The 26,445-nt window shown below is 48.0% G+C and overlaps 1 protein-coding gene across 3 annotated transcripts in view; it reads left to right on the forward strand.

The window, feature by feature from the left end:
- Window positions 1-27: 27 nt before the first annotated feature.
- Ptpn14 (protein tyrosine phosphatase non-receptor type 14) overlaps window positions 28-26,445 on the forward strand; it is a 136,383-nt gene continuing 109,965 nt past the window's right edge. Inside the window, exon 1 of one of the 3 annotated variants that reach the window (XM_013075371.3) lies at window positions 28-316. The gene's annotated coding sequence lies outside the window, so the exon portion shown is untranslated. Of the gene's footprint in view, window positions 317-12,350; window positions 17,089-26,445 lie in introns of those variants that run through there. The other 2 variants (XM_087194237.1, XM_087194236.1) reach the window with 2 other exon arrangements.

The following is a 26,445-nucleotide window of genomic DNA, read 5'->3' on the forward strand; positions in this document are numbered from 1 at the left end:
GCCAGAGCGCGCGGCGGCCCGGTGGGGAGCGGCGGCGCCTGCTCGTCCCCTCCCTCCGCGCGGCCCTTCCTCCCCCGCCGCGGCCGCCCGCGCTTCCTGCCGCCCGGGCGCCCGGCCCTGCAAAGTTCTGCTCAACTTCGCCGCCGTCCGCCGCGGGTCCCCGGGAGCCGCGGCCCCGTCCCGCCCGGGCTCCTCGTCCGACCCTCCGCGGGGGCGGCACCGCCGCGCCCCCGCGCCCCAGGTCCCCGCCCCGGAGCCGGCTCCGTGGGGACCGGGGCCCCGCCGCCGCCGAGGACTCCGCGGGCCATGTAAGCAGGTGAGGGGGCCGGGGCGACCCGGACTGGCGCTGGCGAGCCACAGATGTGGGGACCCCGCCGAGCGGGTTCCGGGTGGGAGCCGCGCGCCCTGGGCGCACCGCGAGCCGCTGGAGGCGCGCGCTGTCTGGGCGCCGGGCGGGCCGGGAAGGGCAGGCGGGACACCCCGACCGCGGGACCGGAGGGCGCAGGACGGGCGACGCTCAGCCACCGCTCAGGCCGGGGGTGGGGTGCAGCTCCCGACTCCCCTTGAATCCGCCCCCACCGTGGGCGCAGGGTTGGGGCGAGGGGCGTCCTCGTGCCCTCCCACTAGGCCCAGCCCTGCCGGCCTCCAGGGGCGTCCGGACTTCTCCTGGGTGGGCGGGCGAGTTCAGGGGGAAGCTCGTGGCCGCTCCGCTTCGGACCAGATCTCCGCCTCAAACTTCCAGAGCTCTGCGTAGTCACAGCCCCTTCCCACGGGGGTCTGGGGGGTGGATACGTGCGAGTGGGTTTTCTCCCGTTCCTTCCGCAGAGAGCGCCGGGGTAGCGCCGTCCCCACCTCCCGGGCTCTCACAGGTCCTTCAGTTCCTGTCACCCCCTAACCTCCACCCGCTCCGCACCTACAATTTAAGAAGATTGCAGGGTTTTCGGCTTCAGTCAGAGGAGGCTGTTGCAGGCTGTTGCCGGCGCGCGGTGGAGGTAGGAGTCTCTCTGTACCGCAGGCTGCACTTTCCACCGATGTGTTTATTTCTGATTAGTTCCCCCATTCATTCAAGAAACCGAGTATTGCACTTTTGTCCTGCTAGAACAAGGTCGCCGCGTCCGAAGAAAGGACAGTGGCCTGGTAGAGTCTGGGATTGCATCCCAGGTAGAGGAAGTCGGTGTGCAAAGGGAGAGAAAGGAGAGAAAAGTCATTCCTAGCTGACTGGGGGCTGGAGGGGTTTGGGGCAGTGGCATGTTCCCCTTCACTCCCTACATCAGAAGGTAAACTAGGAGCAGGAAGAGCAAAAGTCCCTCTCTTTGGGCGCATCTCATGTCACCAGCGGCGGCTAAAGGACCGTCCGCATTTTAATCCGCATTAACTGACCCACGCCTGGTTTCATTAAATTGGCACGGATTCTTCTTCTGAGAGCGTCCCGGCTGCAATCTGTGATGGCTGTACCGCAGGCCCTTGTGTTGAAAGTTACCCTGTCCTTTGGTGACGGGGTTCACAGCTCTCCCGTGACGTCCTTTGGCCTCCTCTGACTGGTTGGACATGACGTGTGGAATTTGTTCACATCAGCGGAACCATTTTCCAGTATTCTCTGCTTCATCAGAGGAGGTTCCGAGGAGCTGCAGGACTCCTGTCCCTTTCTCTGGAACTGTGTGAGAAGGGAAATGGTCTTGCAGGGCTGTGCAGCGCGCTGGCCCACGATTCAGCATGGTGCCTGCACAAGTGGCCTTGTGACAAGGTTTGCCTTTGTCAGGTGCCACTCTTCGGGGCTCAAGTGGCACTGTAGCATTAGTCCTAGTCACTGAGGCGTACTCGAGGTGGCAGGCGTCCTGCTTTTGGTGACCCCAGGCCAGCAGAGAGGTGTGGGAAGAGCCTGCCGCCTCCCTACAACTTGGGGTGCTTACCCAGGCCCCGCGGAGAGCACCTCTTACTTATCACGAGCAGGCCGCTTGAGTCATTATTATTAACACTTCACTTATTCGGGCTGGTGCATGGGGCATCAGTAGACTTTTACCACGGGAGAACTACGGAGCATTTGGAAGAAAGTCAGAATTTTTACAATCCTTCAAGAGTGAAGAATTATGATTTTTTTTTTTTTTTTAGTGCCTTCCTTATTAGTGGGTCAGGTTTGCTCCAGAAATGCAAATATCCATCTTTTGATTGCTCATTTTAGCCCCCCTAGGTGCCCTGTTCTTGTCCTTTTCAAACAAGAATTTCGGTCAGATTCTTGCATTTGAACTTCATTCCTTAGTTACCAAGTGCTGCATGTTGCTAAAATTCATTCTGAGCCCCAGAACACTGCTGTGCACCTTGTCAGAGATAAGGGGGAAAGAGATAAGATGAAATGCGTAATTAGCCAATTAAGGCAGGAGGGAAAACAAAGGCTGCAGTAGGGAGGAAGTTACTGTCTAGAATAAACTTTGATCTCCCCTTATGGATTTAAGTTGATTTAATTTACCCTCCCTGGTGCTGACTGTGTGGAGAGGGCTGGGAATTCGTGGCAGGCTCTGGCTTTTCCTGCTGGCCCCGAGTGGAGGGGCGCACAGTGGAGATTTTGAAATACAGCTGGGTTTGAATTGCAGCTTGGCCCCCTTTCAGCTGTGTGACATTGGGCAGACTCACCATCCTCTCTGAGTCTCTTTCTCCCTCCCAGCTGCTGGGATATTTATGGAGAATTCCGTGTAATGCTATATAACAGTGCCTCAGACACACCAGGTCAGGGATCGCTATTGATATGTTCGGGGAGTTGTATGTGGCCATGAATGTGTTCTTTGTTTCTTAATCAGCAGCCTGAATTCACATGTGTGCCAACATACACATAAAGCTTTGTCTTTGCCTTTTTTTTTTAGTCTGTTGGCTCAAAGCAAACATGTTGGCTGGCAGCTTCCATGCAGCCTGCCCCTCACATGGAAGAGAGTGAGAGCCACTGGACCAGGCAGTAGGATAGATGGGGAGGGCACGTTCTTTGGGAAGAGGGGCAGAGAAAGACTCTTTTCCCTGTATGCTCCTTACTGTAACAAGGGTCCAGTGTATTATGCAAGGCTCTTTGCATTCCTAATGTTGAAATCCAGTTAATTAAAGAATCTTAGCAAAACTGCCTGCCTTCAGCAAGGGTGCAAAAGCTAGCAGCTCTTCACAGAGGAGTTTCTCTGTATCCTTGACTTCCCTCCTTGAAGCCCTAGTAGAGTCAACTGCAGCACCTCCAGCATCGTGCCAGCCTCAGGTCGCTTGGATTTTAATATTCGCTTTCATCCCAGAGAAGTCTGAGGTGTTTGAAAAACACTGACTCATTGATCTCCCTATCAGCTCCCCACTGGAAGGAGTGTTAGAAGAAAAGAATAACTCACATGGAGGCTGTAGGGCAGGGGGTGGTGTGTGTTCTTGAAGCAGGATGATACTGGGAGCTGAAATTGGTGAAACGTCTCGCCGTGCAGAATTGCAGGCCTGCCAGGAGGTCTTAGCAGGGTGCCCTCCTCCTTTGAGAGGTCCGGGTAGGACAGCCAACAGAACTTCAAGTCTGACCAGGAGTTTCGCAGTGGGAGGGGAGAGGAAGGCTATTTTGCTCAGACCAGTGAAGCTGTTGCCATATAGTGCATGCACAAGGATTATGAAAACAATAATCTTTGGATTATTTATAATTCTGAATTAAAGGATATGATGCAATGCTTGTCGACGAAGGACTTGGAGTAGCAGGAGATAAAGGTCAGAGTGATTAAGGAGCTTTTTGCTGGCAGGGGTGGTTGTGGGTCTGAGTTGGATTGTAAGTGGCATATCAACATTGTTTTCATTTCCTTCCTTTTCTTTTTTTTTCCTGTTTGTTCTGTGTTCCTTGACTTTTCCTCTCCCGTCAAGCCTTTGTCTGCTTTTGCTTCATGATCTTTGCTATTAGAAGCAGCGTCCCATAACCATTCTTCGGTCAGCCTTATGTGTAAGTCTGATGCATGGTTGACTTCACTTAGCTCTTTATGGGGCTGAATTAGGCCCGGGTCCAGTGTTGCGTCCTGAGCCAGGTCAGTGAGTTTGATCTGGACGACTGTTGCCATCCTGAGCTCCTGTGACCCTAGCTGGACACCCCGTAAGTGCTTGATGCTGGTCCCCAGGAGGAGGCTGCTGTGAACATGCGGATGGGACTTGCTGGTGGTGGGGCCTCCTCTGGGGTGTGGGGGTGGCCTCATGGTATTTGTGATGTCGGAGACTTTAGTGCCGAACATTCCCAAGTCAGGAAGACTTAGGTGGGGCCAGGCTGGGTTTACTTTGCCTTACCTGTTTGTGTGAAGTACACACTTTTCTTACACATACTCAGCTTTTGTGTGTGTCTTTGGAAATCCCTCTCTGGGTTTATTTGTTTGTTTGTTTGTTTTTCATAGCTCTCATAACTCCTTTCCTCTCAAGGAAGTGGGGTATTGGCTAAGAGCTCTACCTCCAGAGTGCATCAGAGGGCTTTGCCATTGTTGTTTTCTGAGACAGGGTCTCACTATGTAGTTCAGGGTGCCCTCCAGTGATCCTCCAGCGATCCTCCCGGCTCTGCCTCCGAATCCTGGGATTGCAGGTGTGTGCCACCATGGCCAGCTGGAGGGCTTCTTTGAACAGATTGGTCTTCTGCCCCAATCACAGTAGCTCTGGATTCCGGAGCCCTGGGATGGCCCAGGAATTCTCATTTCCAAGGAGCCGTCGTGTGAGGCTGCTGCTCCTGACCCGCCCACCTCTGTTCCTCACTGGCTTCTGCACTGTGTTTGTCTGAGTGGTTTTGTCTGCCTTCTGGTGAGTTGCAGAGAGGCCCAGCACCACTTCTGGGCCGCTGACCCCGAGCTAGGCCTGTGCGGAATGTGGATTTGATGTTCTGTAGTAGGGAACCTGCCTGGCTCTCGTTTCCAGTCCAGACCTCTCCACTCGGTTTGGTTTTGGTGGCTCTAACATCCATCCAGGTATCTGCTCTCTGTGCCCCATCCTGCTGTCTGAATTGAGCACTCCAGTTCCTGCTGTACAATGTGTTGCTTCTTTATTTCCTGTCTTGGTGACATCCCCTGTTACAATCACTGTTCAATCCGGGCACCTGGAGATCTCCTCAATATGTTGTTCTTCCTCAGCAACCACAATGTCCTTCTTCAGTCACTATGTCCTTTGAGCCTGATTGTCTGAAATATTTTCAACTCATTCCCTTTTCTCCCTCCCCACTGCCCTTGGGATGGTTCCAAGAGCTTTGGTGGCATCTGTCATGTGTTCTTTACTCATCCCGGGCTTGGGTTCGTCAGCTTTGTGTCGCTGTGATGAAAGTTGTGGAGCACCTAGAAAGGGGAAAGATTTGTCAGTCTGTCTCCTTTGTGTGGGGTGGAGGTGAGGGTGGACATTGAGGCAGAGCAGGAGCAGAGGGAGAGAGAGAGAGAGAGAGAGAGAGAGAGCGAGAGCGAGCACACTAGCTTAAGAAGGGCCAGGGAAGAGCTAGACCTTTTCAGGGCCCAGCCCCAGGGACCTGCTTCCCTCAGCCCACCCCTACCTCCTGTGATTTCTCCTGCCTGCTACAAGTGCCGTTGTATTAGGAATCGCCAGTGGGTTATCCACTGAGAAGCCGGAGCCCTCAAGATTGCTGCTGGATTGAGGAGCCAGGGTTCACCAGGTGAGGCTTTGGGGAACATTTCAGATCCGACTATAACAGGGCTGCCAGAAGGGATTGCAGAATCACATTTAAGCTGGGGGTGGTGGAAGTAGGAACACCTCAGGATTATACCTGTTATGGCTTGTATCTCCGTGTCCCCCCAAAGTCTCATGTGCTCAGAGGTGGGGCTTCTGGGAGGTGGTTGGATCATGGGTGTGTGATGCTGGATTAAGTGTGCACAATAACTGGATCAGCCCACTGATTGGTTTAGCATTGCTCAGGGTGTAGTTGAATGGATTTCTTGAAGACAGAAGGCCCCCCCCCCCGGGTGTGAGTGGCACCAACCAATAGGGTTGTAGACTGAATGGAATGAAAAGGGAAATGGAGGCTGGCTGCTGCTGGTTTTTTTCTGCCTGCCCTGCCATGGACTGTTTCTCCTCTGCTATGCAGCTCTACCTTGGTGCCAGCTGAGGACTGTGGACTGAAACCTCTACAAACTGAGCAAAAATAAACCTTTCCTCCTATAACTTGTGGGTGTCTGATATTTTGTCCCTCAGTGAGGAAGTAACTTAGACATGGCCTATAACTAAGTTGCTTTTGCTGGTTTGGATCTGTTGGTTAGATTAGAACCCTTTATTACCTTCTTAGATGTCCTTTTCTTTTGAACCTTATGTAAAAGAGAAAAGGAGGAATCCTGCAGTGTTCAGCCTCTAAGTTACCAGTTTTTAAAACCAAGACAGCCTGTTTTCCTTAGAGCCCTGGAAGCAGCAGCAGTGATATCAGTGATGCTCCCTGCAGCCTGAGATTAGAGCTGGCTGTCCTTCTAGTTCTCAAGGAAAGGAATTCAGGCAGATTTCATGGTCATGGAGGCGCATTTGTCAGGAATTGCAGGTATATTTCAGCAGATGTTCCATTGCTTGCAAGGTCCTGGCAGGCTGTGGAGTTTACTGTACAGGCCCAGAATTCCCCTCCGGCTGTGCCACGTCCTTGACCTGGCACTGAGGAGCCCTGGCACCCACCTAAACCTGCCCGTGGGGCCCACCTTACACAGCTCTCTGGGCCTCTTCCCTGACCTCTCAGCAGCTCGGTGGCCTCAGTCACCAGGCTCGCTTCTGTTCTGCCCGCAGTCACAGGCACAGTCACAGCGTCACGTTGTCTGAGCTGTGCCCTGGCACATGGTCTTCCTGGGTCCCGTCTAATAGATTCTCTCTCCGACTTGACATCTTTCTTGTCCCTTTATGTTGTTTAGGGACCTGCACGTTTGTAGTTATGGTCAAAGGAAATGCTGGCAGAATGACCCTAAATATAGGGGCAGGGATTGTTGTGTTTTCTAAGCTGGGAAGGAGGAACATGCATACACGTTATGTTCTCTTTTAGATCTAAAATATGAAATTTAAAGCCAAATGTGGTGGCACACGCCTGTAATCCCGGTACTCAGGAGGCTGAGGCAGGAGGATTGCCATGAGTTTGAGGCCAGCCTGAACTACTTAGTGAGGCCCTGTCTCAAAAACAAAAAACCGTGGAGTTGGGACACTGACTCCAGTGGCCAAGTGCACCTTTCCTACCTCGCAGAGCTCGGGCTCAGCCTGGATTTTGATCCCCAAGCTCACTGGGGCTGTTGCTCTCTGCTGGCTCCTTGTCACCTTTCCCCAATCATTTCTCACAGTTGAAACCTCACTGCTGACTCCCGATATTATTGTTACTGCTCCCTGGAATTCCTGTTCTTGTCTGGTGACAAACTAACCTCCCACTCATTCTTTGGTTTCTAGTGTGAAAATCGTGTTTTTAGATTTTTTATCAGACACCCTCTTATTATTATTATTTTGGTTGTTTTGAGACAGGGTCTTGCTCTGTAGTCTGAGCTGGCCTTGAACTTACAGTGTAGCTCAGACTGGCCTTGAACTGGAGATGATCCTCCTGCCTCAGCCTCGCCTGCACTGGGACTGTAGGCTCGCACCACCAGACCCAGCTTCATTCTCTTATTATTACGAGGACTTTGTTGTCGCCTTGTGCTTCTTCACACACCTTTTACTACAGCATATATCACATTACGTTGGTTGTTCAGCCCTCTCTCCAAGGCTGGGAGCTCTTGGAGGACATATTTTATAGTTTACTTGTCCTGGGGTTATTGGGGCCCGAAATAGAGTAGGTGTTCAGTCAATGTCTGGGCAGTCGATGAATCCTAGATGTGAGATAAATGCTTTTAACTGAAGTAATTTTTAAAAACTGTGTCCCAAAATACTTCAACACAAATGGAAGGCATTCCTCGCGGGTTTAGTATTTGACTTGCCTGTGCTCTGATGTCAACCCTGATTTGTTTTGGAGGCTCTCTTTCCTGCTCACCCCTTTCCCTCTCGCAGTGGGTGTTTCTCTTCTTCCTGCAGCAGTGACAGGCCTTTCTCCCCTGTCACCGTGGATTCTGCTTTTGGATCCCGCAAAGCTGCCTGAGTTTGGAAGCTGACCTGGGCCGGGATGGGTGATCATCGGTCCTGACTCGGCCATTCCTGCACCGGAGTGGCTCGCCTGGGGACAGAGAGGTGATGCGTGCTTTGGAGGAGGCAGAGGGCACAGGGCTTATTTTTTCGGCAGGCGTGCCCGCCATGGAGCTGGGCCAACCATCCTGGGAGAGGACATGCAGGGTTAGGCTTGGGCGAGGGGATGGTTGGGTCTCATCGGACACTTTGTCAGGCTCACTTTAGACGAAGTACTTGTCCTTTAAGACCCGAGCAGTCTCCAGATGACCATTTGAAAAAGGTGGCTCACTTTTGAACTCCATGTGTTTAAATCTTAGTTGTGTGAACAAACATTCTGGTTGGGTTGTGCTTTTAAAATAAATGCTTTTTTTTTTGGTGCCAGGCATCGAACTCAGGACCTTGCGCTTGCGAGGCAGGCGGCAGCACCACTGAGCCAAATCCCCAGCCCAGTAAATCTGTTTTACAAAGATCATATAAACTTGTTTTTATTCCAAGCTAAGAAATAGGGTATGGAACAGTCTAGAATGACGTAATTTATAGGGTGGTGACTGATGTGAAACGATTCGAAACTCCCAAATAATGCAGTGACACCCACTGATCTTAATTATATTCTTTAGAAAATTATTGTTTTACTTAAGAGACATCTAAAAATAAAGGCAGGCAAGGATGATTTGTGCTGCGCTTTGCTGAGCGGCTGTCTGCTAGTTTTCAAAGTGAGGTGCACTTTCTGTGCAGGGTTTCCTGTCTTCAGCCTTCTGAACGCATCTAGGAAATGTAGCCCTGCCCATGAGTGTGAAGTGATGCTCAGTGGGGTTATCTAAGCATATGTCCTTCACCTTGCCCTTCTCTGCTTGGGTTGATGGGCAGATGCAGAGGCACAAGTAATAGATTTTCAGGTGTGTGGAGGGGCCACAAAGGACGCATGTTTCCCGTACCTAGCCGGCTCCCGGCATGTGGTTCTAGGTTTACATTCTTGTTTTTCCTCACTTGGGCCCTGGTGGGGGACAGGGAGGACCTAGCGCGGCACTCCGAGCCTGGTGTGTGTTTGCCTCTGAGAAGTCCTGCAGTGAACGGAAGTGTTCCAAGGCGGTGTTCATCAATACTCGTGCACTCGGGGCCTTCTTCTTAGTGTACTGGACACTTGGAATCTCCAGGGATGCTGATACCTCAGGAAGTACAGAGAAACCTTGGCCTAGAAAGTACCTGGAATCGAGAGACAGTCGCATTTGTTGTCTTAAATGAGAAACTGGATGTCTAAGTTAGTGTAGTGAGTTGGATTGTTAAAACAATTAAACGTTAAATGAGTTTAGCACATCAGACTTTACTTCTTCAAACAACTGAACTTTTTTTTCCTTTCTTTTCACAGTACTGAGCATTGAACCTATGCCTTGTGTATGCTAAGCAAGTGTTTTACCACTGAGCTACACCTCTAGCCCTTTATGTTTTATTTCGAGACAAGGCCTCACTAACTTATCCCATGAACTTCCTGCCTCCGTTTCCCAAGTAGCTGGGATTGCAGGCATGCTCTACCACCTCCGTCACAAAAGCAGTGTTAAAGTAAAATATCAGGATTTATCTACACACTGACTTTTAGGGAAAGTTTAAGAGATAGTAAATATTTAGTCTAGTTTTATTTGAAAGCTTTTGTTGTTTGTTTTTGTTTTTTTAATAGGATCTCACTCTGTGTTCCAGGCTGGCCTTAAACTCACTCTGTAGCCCAGGCTGGCCTCAGAGACATGACCAGCTTCCTGCTTCAGCCTCCCAAGTGCTAGTCAAGCATCACCTGGACCTGACCCAGCGCAGCCCTTTGTTCAGTGCCCATCAAGTGTGCCCATTCCTCTCCTTAGCACTGAAAGATACCATCTTCTGACTGGGACGCATCTGTAATCCAGAACTTGGGGGGCTGAGGCAGGAGGCTCCCGGGTTTGAAGTCAGCCTGGGGACCTTAGTGAGACCTTGTCATAAAATATTAGAAGAACGGCTGGAGATAGGTATAGTTCAGCCATAGAGCACTGGCCTAGCATTCGTAAGTCGCTAGGTGCCTAGTCCTCAGTACTGACAAAGAAAAACACAAAAAGATCACGTTTGAATTACTGAAGCTAGTAGATAGTGTAGGGATTGATGCTTTTATCAAGAAATGGTAAAGTTATGTTTACATATTCCATCTACTAGCCTGTTTGTCTTAATTAGGAAAATATTTAGCAGAAATTCCTTTTAGAAACTTGAAGCACCCTAGGGTTCTCTTTTAACTGAGAGGCACTGCTGCATTTCAGTACAGATTTTAAAAATATAAGCATTAAACCTCTTTCTTTTTTTTTGTACCAGGGATCGAACTCAGGACCTTGCGGTTGCGAGCCAGGCAGCGGAACCACTGAGCTAAACATCCGGCGAACCTCTTTTTCTATAGTGTAGCAATACTTGAAAAAAAATGGGGAAAGTCTACCTACAAATCTATTTTGAGCTATTGTTAGAATTATTTTTTGTGTCTTTCTAGTCTGCTTTTGTGCAGATACTTTTTCAGGTTGTGGTTTTATATACTTTATCATTATGCATGCTTTCCAAACTGAGCCTTCACTAGTATTTTTAGTATATTTACATACAGTTGATATACTGTAAATCTCTATTATTTTTTCATTTTTGGAAGTATGCATTTTACATTTATTGCTGTCCCATAGAAAATTATAATGAAAATTATGTATGATAATAGTTTTGTTTTTCTTGTTGAATTTATTTCAGAATAAATATTATGATGAAAAAGATTTTTGTGATTCTTGGATACATAAATGCAATGGAATTTCACATAAGGGACACAAAAACAAATTGAAAGCGAACACATATTATTTTCAGATAGCTGAGTGTCTTTCAGATCTTGCTTTTTTTTTTGGTACCGGGAATTGAACTCGGGATCTTGTGCTTTCGAGGCAGGCACCGGAACCACTGAGCTAAATCCCCGGCCCAGATCTTGCTTTTTGTGCAATATGTGATGGTGCAGTAGTGGATTGTGCCAGCAAATAGTTTCTTCTAACCCTTTGGTCAGTTTTTATAAGTCCTTCTCCCTCCTTTCCTCCCTTCCGTCCTTCCTTCTTTTTTGTTGAGCTCTAAATTGTATACCAGGGCTGAGTAATAACTTCTAGATTCACTTTTGCCATAAATGTTCACCAATTCTTCCATTGTTTGAGGAAGAGAGTTTGTTGGATAGAAATATTTCTCTCATGAATAAGGTTATGTGCAGAGTTGTTGGAAAACATGCTTACAAGTGTAACATTTACCTTGGAATTATAAGATAGATATATTGCTATGTATGAGCACATACTTCATTGACAAAATGTTTTAAACGATTACATCATTCTCAGTTAATTTCCGATGCATATTAACTGGATGTCATTGGTATCTGCCTATTTTCATGAGCTTTTTTCCAATACTTATTTTTTTTATATCACTGACTGTGTAGTGTGCATATTTTGGTGATAAAATATTGTCATCAAACTATAGTACTGTTTTTGCTGCGGTGACAAAAGATCCCAGCATCTCAGTGGCTTGTGATGTTGATTTCCTATCTGCTCTGTGAGGGCAGTGGACGGGCTCTCACTCTTGGTGGCTCTTGGTGACTCAGTTGCCTCTATACATGTTCTTACCCTGGGTCACCCGCTACAGGACAGCCCGCATCTGGACGGGAGTGATTTCATGGCTGAGGTCAGCAGTGCCGTAAGATGCATGTAATTGTATTGAAAGCTGCAATTGTGGAACTGGAAAATAGGTTGCCTGCTCACATCTCATTGACCAAATGTATTACGTGGTCAAGACAAAAGTCACTGAGTTGGGGACTTATACTGATCCCATAGGATTCTTAGGCAAGTCAATGGATGTTATGATTTAGATTTAAAGTGTCCCCCCAGCATTCATGTGTTCAGAGGTTCGGCTTTCGGAAGGCTGTTGGATTGTGGGGGCACCGTGCCTACCAGTGGATTCACCCACTGGTATCCATAGCCGAACATGCTGTTGGGTGGGGGTGGGCAGGTGGCGCAGAAGGGTCACTGGGGCCTTTGGAGGTTACATCTCTCCCTGGGGCTCTTCCCTGTTCCCTGCTTCCTGGCTGCCACGGGTTGAGCAGCTTTCCTCCACCAGGCCCCTTGGCAAGGCAGTTTCTGCCTTGGAGCCAGCTGGCCATGGACTGAACCTTTGATAGTGTGAGCTACAATAAATCCTTTCTCCTTCAAGTATAGATATCAGGTATTTGATTCCAGCAAAGAAAAGCTGACTGATTCAGATGGAATGTATTACAGGAAGGCAGCAAAGAATTGCCATCAACAATTCCATCTTTTCAGTACTATAATTGGATTAGCTATTCTTTCGAAGTTTGCTAGTTGGATTATTTCTAATTTTAACAATGATGAATAACATCACTATAAACATTGTTGAACAAATGACATTTATTTTCCTTAGAGAGAATTTCCTTGGGGTACAGTTTCTGAAGTAGGCTCTTGGAGGCAGAGGGTCAGACTTGCCTGTAGATCTTGTTACATGTGGCCAGATTGCCCTTGGAAGGGAAAGCTATCAGCTTCTAGGGCCATCATTAATATTTAAGTGTACAACTTTTCTCCGATCCTGTTTGTGCTGGGTTTTATGGCATCCTGTTTCTTAGTTTCATTGTTGCTTATAGTTTTGCAGTTACTAATGGTGGTATTTTTAAGGCCAACATTTTTACAACCGATTATATTGTTTTTCATCTATTATGTAGACTAAAACAAGGGCCACTAATAATTTTCTTTCTTGGTTTCTGTTAAAAATACTTACTTTCATCCTGTCTTTGTTTTCTTCACCCCAGATTTTTTTCCACTCAGTATTACTTATCCATCTTTATTCTTACATTACGGTTAAACAGTGGAAAAGCAAAAGCAAAACATATACTTGGTATCAGCTTTTATAATTTTTATGTGAATGAATTGTCATTATCTTTATGGAATTCAGTACATGACCAAACCTACTCAGATTGTTGAATTTCGTTACATATTTTACAGTCTTAAGACAGGATATTTGTTCCATAGTTTTCAGGTTTGCTTTTCGCAGTATGGTTTGTAAGAAGAAAACAGTGCATTGAAATAAAAGACATAAAAATGCCTACAGCTTTTGCCCCCCCCAAATGAAAACAAAAACTTTATTACCAGCTGCATCCTCTGGCTTGATTAACTTTGGGAGTGTGTGGTCCCTTGGGTCCAGGCTGTGTAGACAGATGCATAAGACTTTCCGGGTATAGGTAAAGCTCTCAGACTGCAGAGGCAGGAAAACTGGGGCAGAACCAGCGGTGTGTGTGTGCCTGTGTGTGTTAGGGTGGGAGGTACACGTGGAGTTTGGGAGTGATAGTTGGATCGTGCGGCTCCCATTGGAGTGAAAATGCCTCCCACCTAGTTTGACAAGGGAGCCTGAACACCCCCGGGAACTGGGGTCTGTTCCCTGGTAACGTGTCGGGAATGTCGCAGGTCTGCGGGAAGCTAGGGCGGGTGTGGGAGAAACAAGTTGCTGAGCAGCTGGATGTCGGGGTGTGAACCAGAGTTTATTTGAACAGGAGTCGTTGCTGGCTGTGGGATGTGAAAAGTGTGAGTTTTGAGCATCAATGGAATATGAAGGGCTGGATTAGTGTTGAAGAGATACACATTTGAATAGATTTGCCCGGAGGCCTTTGTATTTTTCCCTGATAGGGATTTTTATTTCAGGTTCAGTTCATGTTGTGTAAGTCTTAATGGAGTTTGTTGTAGATTATTTCTTCTGCTTCTCCTTCCTCCTTCTCCTCCTCTTACTTTTCTTCCTCCCCTTCCTCTTGCTTCTTTGTCCTGTTCTTCCTCCTCCTCTTCTTCCTCTTCCTCCCCCCCTTCCTCTCCTTCCTCTTCTTCCTCCTTTTGGTAGTGCTGGGGATGGAAGTAGGACCCTACTTCTGAGCTACATCCCTCAGCCCTGGCCTAGACCTTGTGGTCCTTCTGCCTCAGCCTTGGAATAGCTTGGGTGATGGGCATGTGCCACTGTGCCCAGCTCATCGTGAATTTCCTTTGAAAGCTGAGGACCCGCTGCTTTCTAAAGTTCTGATTTTAGTGTAAGCACATCTTTCAGGAAAACTGGCTCTTTCTGGTTGAGTCTCCTCCTTTAGTACAATACTGAGGGCGGCCACACATCCTCCTTGCTGGATTTCTGCGCGCTGAGTGGCTGCATCCAGACGGTAGTCTTTGTGGTTGAGAGCATGCGGATGGGCCCAGTCCTCTCGACAATCAGCCCTGTCGTTACAAGTTCCTGGTCTGGCATGGTCACCCCTGGGTCAACACTAAGGCAGTGCGAAGGAACAGAGCCTGGAAGTCAGACCTTCGGCCTGTGAACAGGGGTCTCCTCAGCTGGGTGGGATGTTGCTGCTCTTCTCCGAGCGTCCCCTCTTGCCCCACCTGAGTCCTTACTACAGATTCTAAAGGGAGCCTCCACAGAGTCCATGTTTTGCTGAGCATTGAATCGGTCACGTGATTCTTTTCCCTAAATGACTCTGCGATTCTGAGAAGCAGCCAGTAGCTTTGGAGCAGTATTTGGATCGCCACTGATGCTTGTGCCCTCCAGCTTGACTTCAGTCACTTCATTGTCACAGAAGCCACCCAGCGCCCTGAGAAGTGACTGCAGCCGCTGCCCGGGAGTCCCTTCCGCAGACCCCTGTGCTGCTGTGTCCCGGGCCAAGTGCCTTGGAATTTTTGCCCCCTCTGCCGTCGCCCCATCCCTGCTGGAAAAGCCTGCCGGGAAATTGCAGAAACCTAAGGCCCGCTTCTGCTGCTCATCAACACTTCTGGTGTCAGACGAGTTACTTGGCTGCCTGTGACTCAGTTTCCCCGTCCTTGTCCCGAGGTCATTGATCCCGTAGGATAGGATTACCAGGTTCCAGTTCCACACTTTTGGAAAATTCACTCATGCCAGAAATCTTTTTGTCTTAACTCTGCAGTTGAATTTGCGGTCAGAGCCAAAAACCTCTGTGCTTTGCTCTTCCCAAAAGAAACTGCTAGTTTTCAGATTTATTTTTGTCCAGGGAAAGATTTCCAGTAGCACATTTAAACAGTAAGTTTAAACTTTGGTTTTGCATCCATACCCGTGGTTCACTGTATTGGAATGGTTCTGTAGTGTTGACCTTTGACCCTTTGCCTGGAAAATGGGGTGACCATCGAGGTAGTTCGCTTGCTTTTGCGTGCATTTCAGTGAATATTAATTTTGCGGCTGTATTTTCAGAGATTCATTATGGTTTTTGTCAGTAGGTGTTCCACTGTCAGAGGCTGGCAGTCCTCGGAGTAAGAGGAGGATTGGGATTTAGCAGCCAGAGAGTTCTGCAGAACGCTGCCTGCTGTCCCCAGCCAGCTCTGGCTTCTGCTTGGTCCCTGCTGGTTCCTCTCTGTGTCACCTATGTGGCTCTTCGGCTTCTTCAGTTGATTCCTTTTGGGAATTGCAACCTCTCCAGGGTTTTAGGTTTCCTGACACCTCTGGGGCAGATTTCTTTATAAAATACACATATTACTTTAATTTGTTTTCAGAGTTTCACGACTTAATTTGGAAATAATTGGAGACTTCTGGGGTGTTTGGAATTCTGGACTGGAAATTGCCAGTCTAGACTGTAGGATGTGATGGACAAGAGGGGAGATTTGGGGTGTGGGGTGGAGGTGGTGAATGATCCCAGATGGGCAGCAGAGCTGAAGCTTAGGGTGGTGGGAGAGCAGAGCTCCGAGAAGATGACTCCGGGGCGGGGGGCCCTTCCTGTGACTCCTTCTAGGGGTGGACATCCCTTTTCCGAAGTGCTTGGGACCTGCAGTTCTAGACTTTGGAGGTTTTCCGATTTTGGAATATTTGCATACTCTTCACTGTTGAGCATCCCTAACCTGAAAACCCCAAATCCCCAAATTCAGACTTTTTTGAGCATCACGCTGTGTCATGGCAGTGCTCAAAAAAGTGTCAGATTTCAGAGCAGCTCAGATTTTCAGCTTTTGGATAAGGGATGCTTGTTCTGCATTTTGAATCCTTTCTTATTTTTTAACGGAAACTTTTATGTTGCTTACTTTCTACTCTGAGTAACCGGATTTTAGTTCAATTCCAAGCTTCTTTTCTCGTTTTCATTCTAGACACAAACACGCATGCAGTTTGTCTTTATTGATGCAAATTGCCATTTTTCTTTCTCTCCGCTCTTTCTGCCCCAGGAACGCTTGTGCCGCTTCCCCTTCTAGGCCCAGTTGGGAAATGAGTGGGTCTGAAGGGCCGTCAGTCGGTTGGTCGGCTCGGAGGGACGAGGTCATGTTCCTGTGGAGCAGTGTCCACCCTGCTGGGGAAGCGGGAAGGAGGAGGAGGGAGGTGTCTTCCCGTGAGCCCCTGTGGCCTGGGACACCACGTTCAAGGACAGCGCTGCTGTGAAGCTGGGTCAGGCTCCGTGCTGCAGGTGCCTTGCAGAGCACAACTGAACCGCAAACGTCAGAAGAATCTTCATCATCTTGGTCTAGTCACTGATGCTGTTTTCCAGACCTCTTGGAGCTGCTGCTTCTCAGCTCCTTCGCTGTCCTCCTGGCCGCCCCCGAGGCCCCTCAATTTTACCTTCCAGTGTCGCACATGTAACTTGTACCATCTGCAGCTTGATGAATAATTAAACATGAAGTTGCATATTCAGTCATTAAAACGCCTTGGCATTAATTTTCACAGTTGGTTCTGTTTGGTTTACAAGGAAAGCTTCTGCTGGTGATTTTGCTCTCTTGTTTCCCCCTCTGGTGGTCTTCCTTTACACTCTTCCTGTTCTGGATTTAAAATAGCCTGCAGTCGGCTAACTGCACTTCAAGCAGCCACCTCCGCTCACCGCCATGTGGTTTAGACTTGCGGAATGCTAGCTATTTTTTATGCTGGTTTAAGCTAAATGTAATTAGGGCAGCAGGCTCCTTCAGAACTGAGACGCCTATTGCTTGTGTGCTCCGTGGTTTCCTTCGCCAGCCTGGGTGCTGGTGCACTCTGCTCCTTTCCTGAATACAGGTAATGATCCGAGTTAAACTGGATTAGCCATGCGTTGTTTATTTATCTTGCAGGTTACTTTTGAAAAAGGAATACAGGATGAGTATCCCTTATGGAGAATGCTTGGTTTCTTCTGGATGGTTTGGATTTCAATTTTTGTTTTCAGATATTAGAGTATTTGTACAGACTTTCTGAGTTGAGCATCCCTATTCTGAAAATCCAAAATCCCCAATCCTCCAAAATTGGAAACTTTCTGGGTTGCCGATTCCTTTGGGATTTGGGATTTTCAGCTTAGGGATGCCTAGCCTGTGTGAGTTAAAGTTTTCCTTGGCTCAGTTGCTTCCCCAGAGCCCTGCCTCTAGGACTCTGCACTGGAGACCAAGCTTGGGGGAACGCTTTAGACCCAAACTGTAACACCCACGCTTTTCTGAACTGCTTCTCTTCCTACCTTTTGCAGTTCTCAGTTTGAGCTTTTCTTGCTTCAGTTTGTTCACGTTGTCATCAGCTTGGTGTTCGTAATCTTTTTCTCTAAGGATCTGCTGCTGAATTGCACAGTTGTGTCAGAAAGGTGTTCTCTCTGCTGGGCTGCAGGACGTCACCCACTCCTCTCTGCCGATAAGGAAGGGGCTGCTCGGGATTCTCTGTTAACAGCAAACCTGTTCGTGCATCCGTGCGAAAGGTCCTTCTATTCAGGCTGCCACGTATATGAAGATCTTTTTTCTTTTTTTTTTTACTGATGCATGCCTTGTGCATAAAATGTATATATATATTTTATATTGCATTGTGTTGCGTCTTTTGAAACTGTGATTTTCAGAGGCCGATGTCATTTTCTGTTTAGAAGAACAACAGATGACTGTCCTTCCCTAAAATTCCTCCTGGGAAATGACATGTAGGGCAGGCAGGCTTTCTGGATTCATTTTCTTTTCCCCAGAGTTACAAAAAAGCCAGGAAGGCCTCTTAGCCCCTTTAAGGAGACCCTGGCCCGGGGTAAGTAACAGGTGGGTAGAAAAGAATGCTTATCATTCTTTTGTCAGCTGGCTGTGTAACCTCCAAGCAGGAGGTCAGGCCATAAAACATTTGAGTGAACTGGTGAAATGTTTTGTATTTATTTACAAGGCCCTTAATCACAGGCTGATCCCAGTAAACTCAGCAAGTCCGAGTGATGGAGGAGGGAGACAGGCCTGCAGCTCAGCCAGAGGGCCGGGAAGGGGTCTGGGGCTGCCCCGTTGGGTGGATTGGGTGAGGAATGTGGTAAGGGCCACCCTGCTCCCAGCCACCGGGACTACCTGATGTTTTGCTTTTAGATTGCAGGTGGTAAACAGCATTTGAATTCTGCTTTCCAGTTGTGCTTTATGCTTTTCTTTTTGTACCGGGGATCGAACTCAGGACCTTGCATTTGCGAGACAGGTGCGGCGCCACTGAGCTAAATCCTCGGCTCATGCTTTTTAAATTTTTTTAATCATCCTTCTCTACTCAAAACTTCTCACCTGCCGTTTGTAGTATATTCAGTCTTTTCCATCTGGCTGGAGTTGATTTAACATCACTGGTTGCCACAGTCTGATGGAAAGCGAAAGTGTTCAGAAACCTTCTCAGTTTGTCATTTCTATTGTTATCATTTTTATACCGCTTTTTTTTAAGAAGAAATTTGAGGTGGGTTCTGGCTAAGTTGCCCAGGCTGGCCTCCAGCTTCTGATCCTCCTGCCTCAGCCTCCCGAATAGCTAGGGTTACAGGTGTGCACCACCAGGCCAGGCTCTTATTTTTATATCTTAAATAAAAGGTTTTGTGTAGTAGGAGGGCTAAACTCTTTGTGAGTGTTAATAATCCAGATTAATGTGCGACAGCTTTCATTTAATGTGCTACAGGAAAAATAATTTATACAAGCAATGATCTCTATCACCTAGAAGTCCAGGCAGGGTTGGTTTCATGATCAAATAGGAATAATTAGTGTGTGTCACAAAAATCAGAGTGCTTGGGTATCCAGATGAAATATTATGATTATTTGGGCACTCCCTTGTTTTAAACCCTCTCTGGAATGTGTTAGTGAATGGTAGGAAGTGACTGCAGTTTATTATGGAGCAGTGGGCATCCTGGAGGACTTCCTGTGGAAGGTATGAGGTGGGCCTTTGAAGATGAGGGCGCTTGGTCTCCCAGGCTGGGTTGTGTGGGGCACAGGCGCATCTTGAGCGCGCGAGGGCTCTGACACAGGTCGGTGATCAGTGCTGTGATGGGTACATGCTTTTCCCTGCTGCGTTGTGAAGGGTCTCCTCCTCCTCCTCCTCCTCCTTCTCCTTCTCCTCTTTCTCCTTCTCCTTCTTCTAATTTAAATGCATTGATCAAATTACCTAGGGATCTGACTTAAAACCCTTCACAGTGCTGTAGTTAGAGGCAGCACCCATAGCAGGGTGCCATCCCTGTTCCTTTCCTGCCTGGACCCTCCGCCTCTCCCCAGGAAGGTGGCTCTGAAGGCTCCTCCACTCCCCAGGGATAGATCTCTTGATTGCTGTTTTCTCTTTGTCATTCCTCCTGAAATGCATCATCTACTGCGATGAGCCTAGGGAAGACTGTTTCAGATAAAAGAGCCTGTATTTGGGTTATTTAGTAATGCAATATTTAATCTACTTCAAGAGCAAAGATTATTATCATTCTGGGGCTATAACATAAATTATGAATGATTGCCTTTATAGCTGTGAAGGGAGTCTCTTATTAGCACTGATAAATCAAGAAGTGGTTTTGATATGCTGGAGTCATATTTTAGTGGGGTGGAAGTAACTAACATCACAGTGTGATGCTTCTCCATTTCCTGTCTAAAACAATAATTTCTTTTTTCTTTCTTTTTCTTTCTGGCTCTGAGGATCAAGCTCAGGACCTCGTGGATGCCACTTCCTTGGCCCTGTAGTTTCACTCTAGGGAAGAGAAGTCCGTGTGTGCTGTATCTTGGCTTACAGTACCCAGTTCAATCTTGACAAACGTTTATTGCTTGCCATAAGTGGCCAAGGCTTCTTATGAAAAGATGCTAAAGCGTTTTCCCTTCTTGAGAGGATTTTCTAAGTTTTTTGTATGTTAACTCTCCAGAGGACTTTAATATAAGCTTTCTGCATTTTAAATCCCTTTTCTTTCTCTCTGCTATCTCCATTTTTTTTCTTCTATTTCAGAAGAAAGATGCGCACTTCATTGTGTTCTTGCATATTTTCGTTTGTAGTCTGTAGTGCTGTGAGAAGATTCAGGTAGTTGATATTATATACATATTTTTTTTTTTGCTGGGGATGGAACTCAAGGTTAGGAAAGTGCTCTCCTACTAGCTCAGCGGTCTTCATACCATTAAGTAATACTTCTGACAGTCCTTAATGTTAACCTCGCTGAGTTTGGAGAGTTAGGCTGGCAGCAGCAACTCAAGCTACTGCTTTTGATTCAGTGTTGCTTCATCTTGGCTCATTCTAGCCTTGGTGCTTGGTGTCAGGGGAGTTGTACTTGGGGAAGAGTTCTCCCTCCTCCACCACGGTGCAGGGGAGAAGCCCCGAATTTCACAGTGCACTCTCAAGCCCCTGCCTTGCTCGGAGGAAGCCAAGCCTGGTGTGGCCTTGAGGCAGAAGGAGGCAGGTGTGTAGGGCTGGGGATCACCTAGAGGAGGACAGGAGCCCAGCACTGTGAAGCCTTGGGCCTGCTGGCCTTGCCGGGATGGCAGGAGAATATTCAGTAGCTGAGTGAGGAAAGGGGAAATCGGGTCCATCTGGTGGGAGGATGAGGAGGAGAACGGGAATGTGAGCTGGGAGAAGTGGAGAAAGACACCTTAAAATCCCAGATGTTGTGGCCATGAGGAGGAGGCCCAGGTAGCTGCACTTAGCGGGTGCGGAGTGGGGTTGGGAGCAGGAATCGCCTTCCAACCAGGATGCGGGGAAATTAGAATTTTCCCAGCTGGGATGTTGAGTACCTGCCTGTCTCACTGAGTTTTTAAATTTTTTTCTTCTTGTGTCAAAGTTAATTCAGTGTTTTCAACATAAACCACCCTTCTATTTCCTTTGAATCTGTTCCCAGGGAAAATAAATATTTACAGTCCTGGGAGTAGCGCATATTGCTTGGGTAAGTGGTTTGGGATAGGTAACTTCAAACAGCTCACCAAACCACCCTTGGTGTTTGTTTTGTGCTGGTGCTGATCTGGCACGGATGGTGTCTGCCGGAGAGGCAGTGTATCTTCCTGAGCCATCTGTGGCTGTGGCAGGAATGCTGGCATCCTGGCGCTGTCATACCTGCCTGGCCTTGGCCACGGTGCTGGCTTTCTTAGATGGGCCACAGGGCATGGCAGAGTACTTTGGTGTCACCGAGTCCCTGCAGAGGGCCGTGAATCACATCTAAATTTGTGTTTCTGCAGGAATCGGGGTGCTGGGGACATGGGTGGGAGACCCCAGGTCCTCGGGTGGGGTGGAAATGTACTTCCTGCTTTGCGTGCTCTGGAAAAGGGATTCACTAGGAGTGTGCCCAGCTACGAAGAGCTGCTTTTCAAAGTTGCTTACCAGGCTCCTTATCCCGTGGAGGTCAGGCCTGGGGGAGAAGATAGCAGCACGGCCAGGAAAAGCTATATTCTGCCAAATGTAACTTTTCCAAGGGCGGTGAGGTAGCCACATATTTCTTGAGAGAAGGAAGTAAAAAGGAAATCCTTTTAATGGGATTAACAATGCACTGCATTTGTTAACTGGGGTGTGGATTCTTCCTTGTCTTCCTTTTCCCTGAAGAGAGGCCTTTCCCCGAGCTGGGAGGGGTTTTCTGGCCGACTGGTCACAGGGTGTGTGTGGAAGAGAGACCTTGCCTCAGTGAGGCGCCATCTTGGGGGGTGCCTCTTGCTGTGGGGTCCTCTCAGTTGCTGCTGGGGATGGTGGAGGAGGTGGAAGCTCGTTTGCTGACTGAAGGAGAGGAGCTGGCAGAGATAAGTGGCTTCTGCTTAGCATGTGACTGTAGCTGTGTCTCCTTGGGTCCACACGCTGGACTCTTGGAGTCTTCAGCTGAGCTGGGATCCTGGGGTGAAGGCTCCATCCGATGATGGAGGAGTTGGCCCAAGTCAACCTATTCTCAGACTAGTCAGCTCCACCCCTTGGGAATGCATTAAAGTTAAGATTCATTTGAGGCACCCCAGATTCAGGGGAGCAAACTCCCTATTGGTGCAGCCTTGGAACTTGCATTTTGTTATTATTATTATTATTATTTTTTCTTTTTGCAGTACCAGGGATTGAATTCAGGACCTTGTGCTTGCAAGGCAGGCAACAGTGCCACTGAGCTAAGTCCCTGGACCTTTTATTATTTTTTTTGTTTTTGTTTTTGTTTTTGGTAGCAGGGATTGAATTCGGGACCTTGGGCTTGTGAGGCAGTCGCCAGAACCACTGAGCTAAACCCCCGGCCCTGGAACCTGGATTTTAACACCATTCCCTCGGTGTCTTTTCAGTTGGAAAACCACTGGTTCCTACTTTCCTGCCACCAATGACTGCTCTAAGCCCATTTGGCAATTAGAAAAAATATCTTCCCTCAAATAATTCACCTATGGGGTGGTGGCTGGGCAGCCAGGGTGGTTCTGATGACCAACAGGGCCCGTGTATATAGCATATCTTAAAAATGCAGTCCGCTTGCTCCTCTCAGATTCTCTACGCAGAGCTTGGAAGCACTGGGCTTATTGGCTCTTAAAATGGGCCTGCTGTATCCAGTGGGAGAACAGCCTCGTACATTAGCTCTGCTCCTGGGGGCTATGTTGGCTGATGGCTGTGGTGGAATTTGTAGCTTGAGAAAGCCAAGATGGTAAAAGACCACCTAGGGTTCCAGACTCAGCTCTCAAAATTATCCTAGGTTAAAAAGAGATAAGGACAGAAAAGAAAATTTGGGGTGGGAGAGATAGTTCAGGGAGGGGAATCCTTCAAAATTGGACAGGTCCCTGAATTCCCTCCCTGTTTACATTTTTCTGGCAACAATGATGATCGTGGTCATGTGGTGCTGCTGGTGGTGATTATGGTCCGAGTGAAAACGATAAAAATAGCCAAGCATGAGGATGATCTAAGTACTTTGTATGCATTATCGCACTTCATCTTCGTGACAGTCCTATAAAATAAGCGCCACCCATGGGGAAACTGAGGCAGTGTTCAGCTCGGATCAAATAGCTGGTAGTGACAGATGGGGGATTCAGACTTCATGAAGTCCGACTGGGAGGCCCAGGCACAAGACAGGGTGCGGGCTAAAGGCTCAGCCAGCCGCCTGTGCAGAGGTGAGAGGTAATGAAAGGCGTACCTGGCACCCCTGGGAGTTGGGGGGTCTGTGGCCAGCAGATACCTGTCCCTTATGTCCTGGGTAATCGCTGAAATTCAGGGCTGAAGCTCGGCAGTGCGCTCAGATTTTTAATGGACTGGAAATCAGAATTGTCTGAGATACTTTGATGTTTAAATGGTGGCAGGACATTCAAATCATTAGATGCAACCGGGCCAAATAAGACGTCAGATTGTAAGCAGTGTTGTAAATCTGTTCCGTGCACGGCTACGCGCACGGCGTCCAGCACCGCGCAGGGGCGGTGGGCGCTCAGCAGGCCTGTTTGCGGCTGTCTCACGTCTCAGCCCGCGCGGCGGTTTGCAGCCCCTGCTCCCTTGCTTCTCCCAACAGCTTGGTAGAATTTCCGCTCCTCGTTGCAGACCAGACCATTTCCAACTAAGTACGGAATCGGATGCACTGTGCAGTGTCAATTGTTTTAGTTTGAATTTGTGCTTAGACCAGGGTTCCTGGTGGTGGTGGTGGGGTGTTTTGTGTTTATTTTTTTAATTTAAAAACTGTGGTGAAAAGCATATGACATCCAATGCACCATCTTACTCATTTTAGGTGTACAGCTGAGTAGAGTGAAGTGTGCAGCTCATTTCCAAGGACACTTTTATCTTGCAGAACTGAAACTCCATAACCCATTACAGTGGACCCTCGAGTTACAAACAGCCTGACATATGAACAACTTGGGTTACAACCTGAATTTTACTTTTAACTTACCGACCAAAGCTTTGAGTTATGACCTGAATGCCCTGCCGGTTGTGCTTCCAGATGGTCTCAGATACAGATTTAACCCTTAAAGAGTTCTGGAAGGAACACGACAGCATCCATTCCTGTGTGGGGTTCACTGAGAAATCGTGGGGCAGTGTCTCTAAGGACACTGAGATCCGCCTGTGTATAGGAGAGAGAATGTGAAGGCTGTGTGGAGGAGCCTGAGCCTTCAATTGAGCAACTTGAGTTACAACCAGCCCTTGGAAGTGAACTGAGTTCGTAAGCCAAGGGTCCACTGTGCAGTCTCCGTTTCCTTCTGCCTCCGGCCCCTTAACCACTAGGCTTCTGTGCTGAGTCTGGCTGCTTGGGAAACCTCCTGTGGGCAGAATCGCAGCCCTTGTCTGGGTGGCTGGCTGAGCGCACCTGTGCTGCTGGAGGGATTTTAGTTTATGGAGCACAGGGTGTGAAGGCGTAGGAGGGGCTAATTCCATCGACAGATTCTTATAATTTACCTGTGCCAGGAGGCGGGACACCCAGACCGTGTGGGGTCAGGGGAGCAAAGCGGGGAGGGCCAGGGCCTTTGTTTCTGTCCCCACGCGAAGGAAAAGGCAGATTTGAATAATGCTGGTATGCTTTGGGGTTTAGGGACTGTCCCTAGCTGTCTGCTAACTGCCCTGGGATGATTTAGGAAGACTGACTTGGTTTGTGAGAGTTTCTTTCCGACAGGATCTCACAGTGTAGAGCAGGCTGGCTTCAAATTCGGGGTGATCCTCCTGCCTCAGCCTCCTGAGTGCTGGGGTTACAGGTATGGCGTTTGATGTTTGCCTGTGTGGGCAGTGAATTGTTTGGTTTGCACATGAAGCAGGTGTTGTGATGGGGGCTTGAGTGCTTTGGCTGCTCTAAGAATTGACCTGAGCCTAGGGCTCTCTCCTCAGTCAGCCAGGCCAATGTGCTGGAGCGTCAGGAATGTACACATTAAAAAATAATCCTTAGTACAACTGCTTCTGTGATGAGTGGATACCAAGTAGCTGAATGCACAATCTGAGAAAACAGAACTCTTATTTTACTCAGGGCTCTCGGCATGTGATAGGATTTCCTTCCTTTTTAGGGCTGAATAATGTTCCAGTGTATATAGAGACCATGGTGTGTCCGTGGCTTTTGTGACCATTGTTTGGTTTTGCAACTTAGTAGCTCTAAGCCTGTGAACCTTCAAGAGTTATAAAAACATTTATTATTATTACCTGCATGTAGGAGAAGAAAAATCTTTTCAATGCAGTTGTATTCTTTCCTGGGGATGCAAGAGATTGTCTAGCTTGAAGAATCATTGAAGAACCAGGAACTAAAGCTGGGAACCCCTCAGCCTCCAGCTGTTTGGGGAGTAGATCATTTTGCTGAGCACCTACTGTATGCAGCCAGTTTAGCCCCATCCGGAGCAAGCAGAAACCTACTGAGAGGGTCTGCAGCTATCTGTCCCACAAGAAGGGGTTGCTTTGCATCCTGAGAGCACTTTTCTGTGGAATCCGATGAAGCTTTGTGAGATGAGGTTAGAGGCAGGAGAGGAAGAAAGTTGAACAGATTGTGAGCTTTTATTCAGAAAGCTGAGCTGTCGGACAGGAGCAGAGATTTATGCACTTAGGGATCTTAAGCTAAAGTGGTCATACAGGAAAAGTCAGTCGGTGATCTTTCAGTTGTTTATATTTCGCTGCTGTCTCATTAGTAGGTAATAACTGGGACAAAAGAAAGTTGGTTGAATCATTCTGGTGAAAATATAATGGTAATGCCTAAAATCTCTATATTTGGGGCTAAGCTTAATAGTGTCTGCCTAGCACATCTTAGGTCCTGGGTTCTATCCTTAGCACCCCAAAAATAAAAAAGAGCAATCAAATTAATAAAAGTCCCTAAACCCTGGAGGAGAGTAAATTTCATCTCCAGGAAAGCCCATTTGTAGTTTCAGAGTTTCATGGGGCTACGCACCTCTCTCGAGAATTTCACTCTAGGATTTCATAATCCAGGGTGAACCCCTGTCAACTCCAGATAAACTGAGAAGGCTGTGAGTGGAGGTGTGGACTGCTCGTGTCTTTGCTGAGAGAGAACCAGCACAGGGTTAGCCTTAGAAATGGGAGGAATTCCTGCCTTGCTGGCTTCTGTGGAGTATTGTCAGCCAGTTGGTTAAAGGTTAACCTCCGAGACAGGCACACATACACCTAATCTTTGACGAGACTGGGGCTCCTGGTGAATAATGGTTAACCTTTCCTTACCTTTGACTAAGACCATTTACCTTGCAGAGTTTAGTCTTTGAAATGTGCGGGGCTGTGAAGATTTTTTTTTTTCTTTTGCAAATACAGTTTACATAGCACAGAAGGTTTATGACTCATTCTTTGCAAAGA

Source organism: Heterocephalus glaber, unplaced genomic scaffold (assembly GCF_053883595.1).
Source record: "Heterocephalus glaber isolate CG9 unplaced genomic scaffold, H.glaber_assembly_v1.0 deba00001600, whole genome shotgun sequence".
NCBI lineage: Eukaryota > Metazoa > Chordata > Mammalia > Rodentia > Bathyergidae > Heterocephalus > Heterocephalus glaber.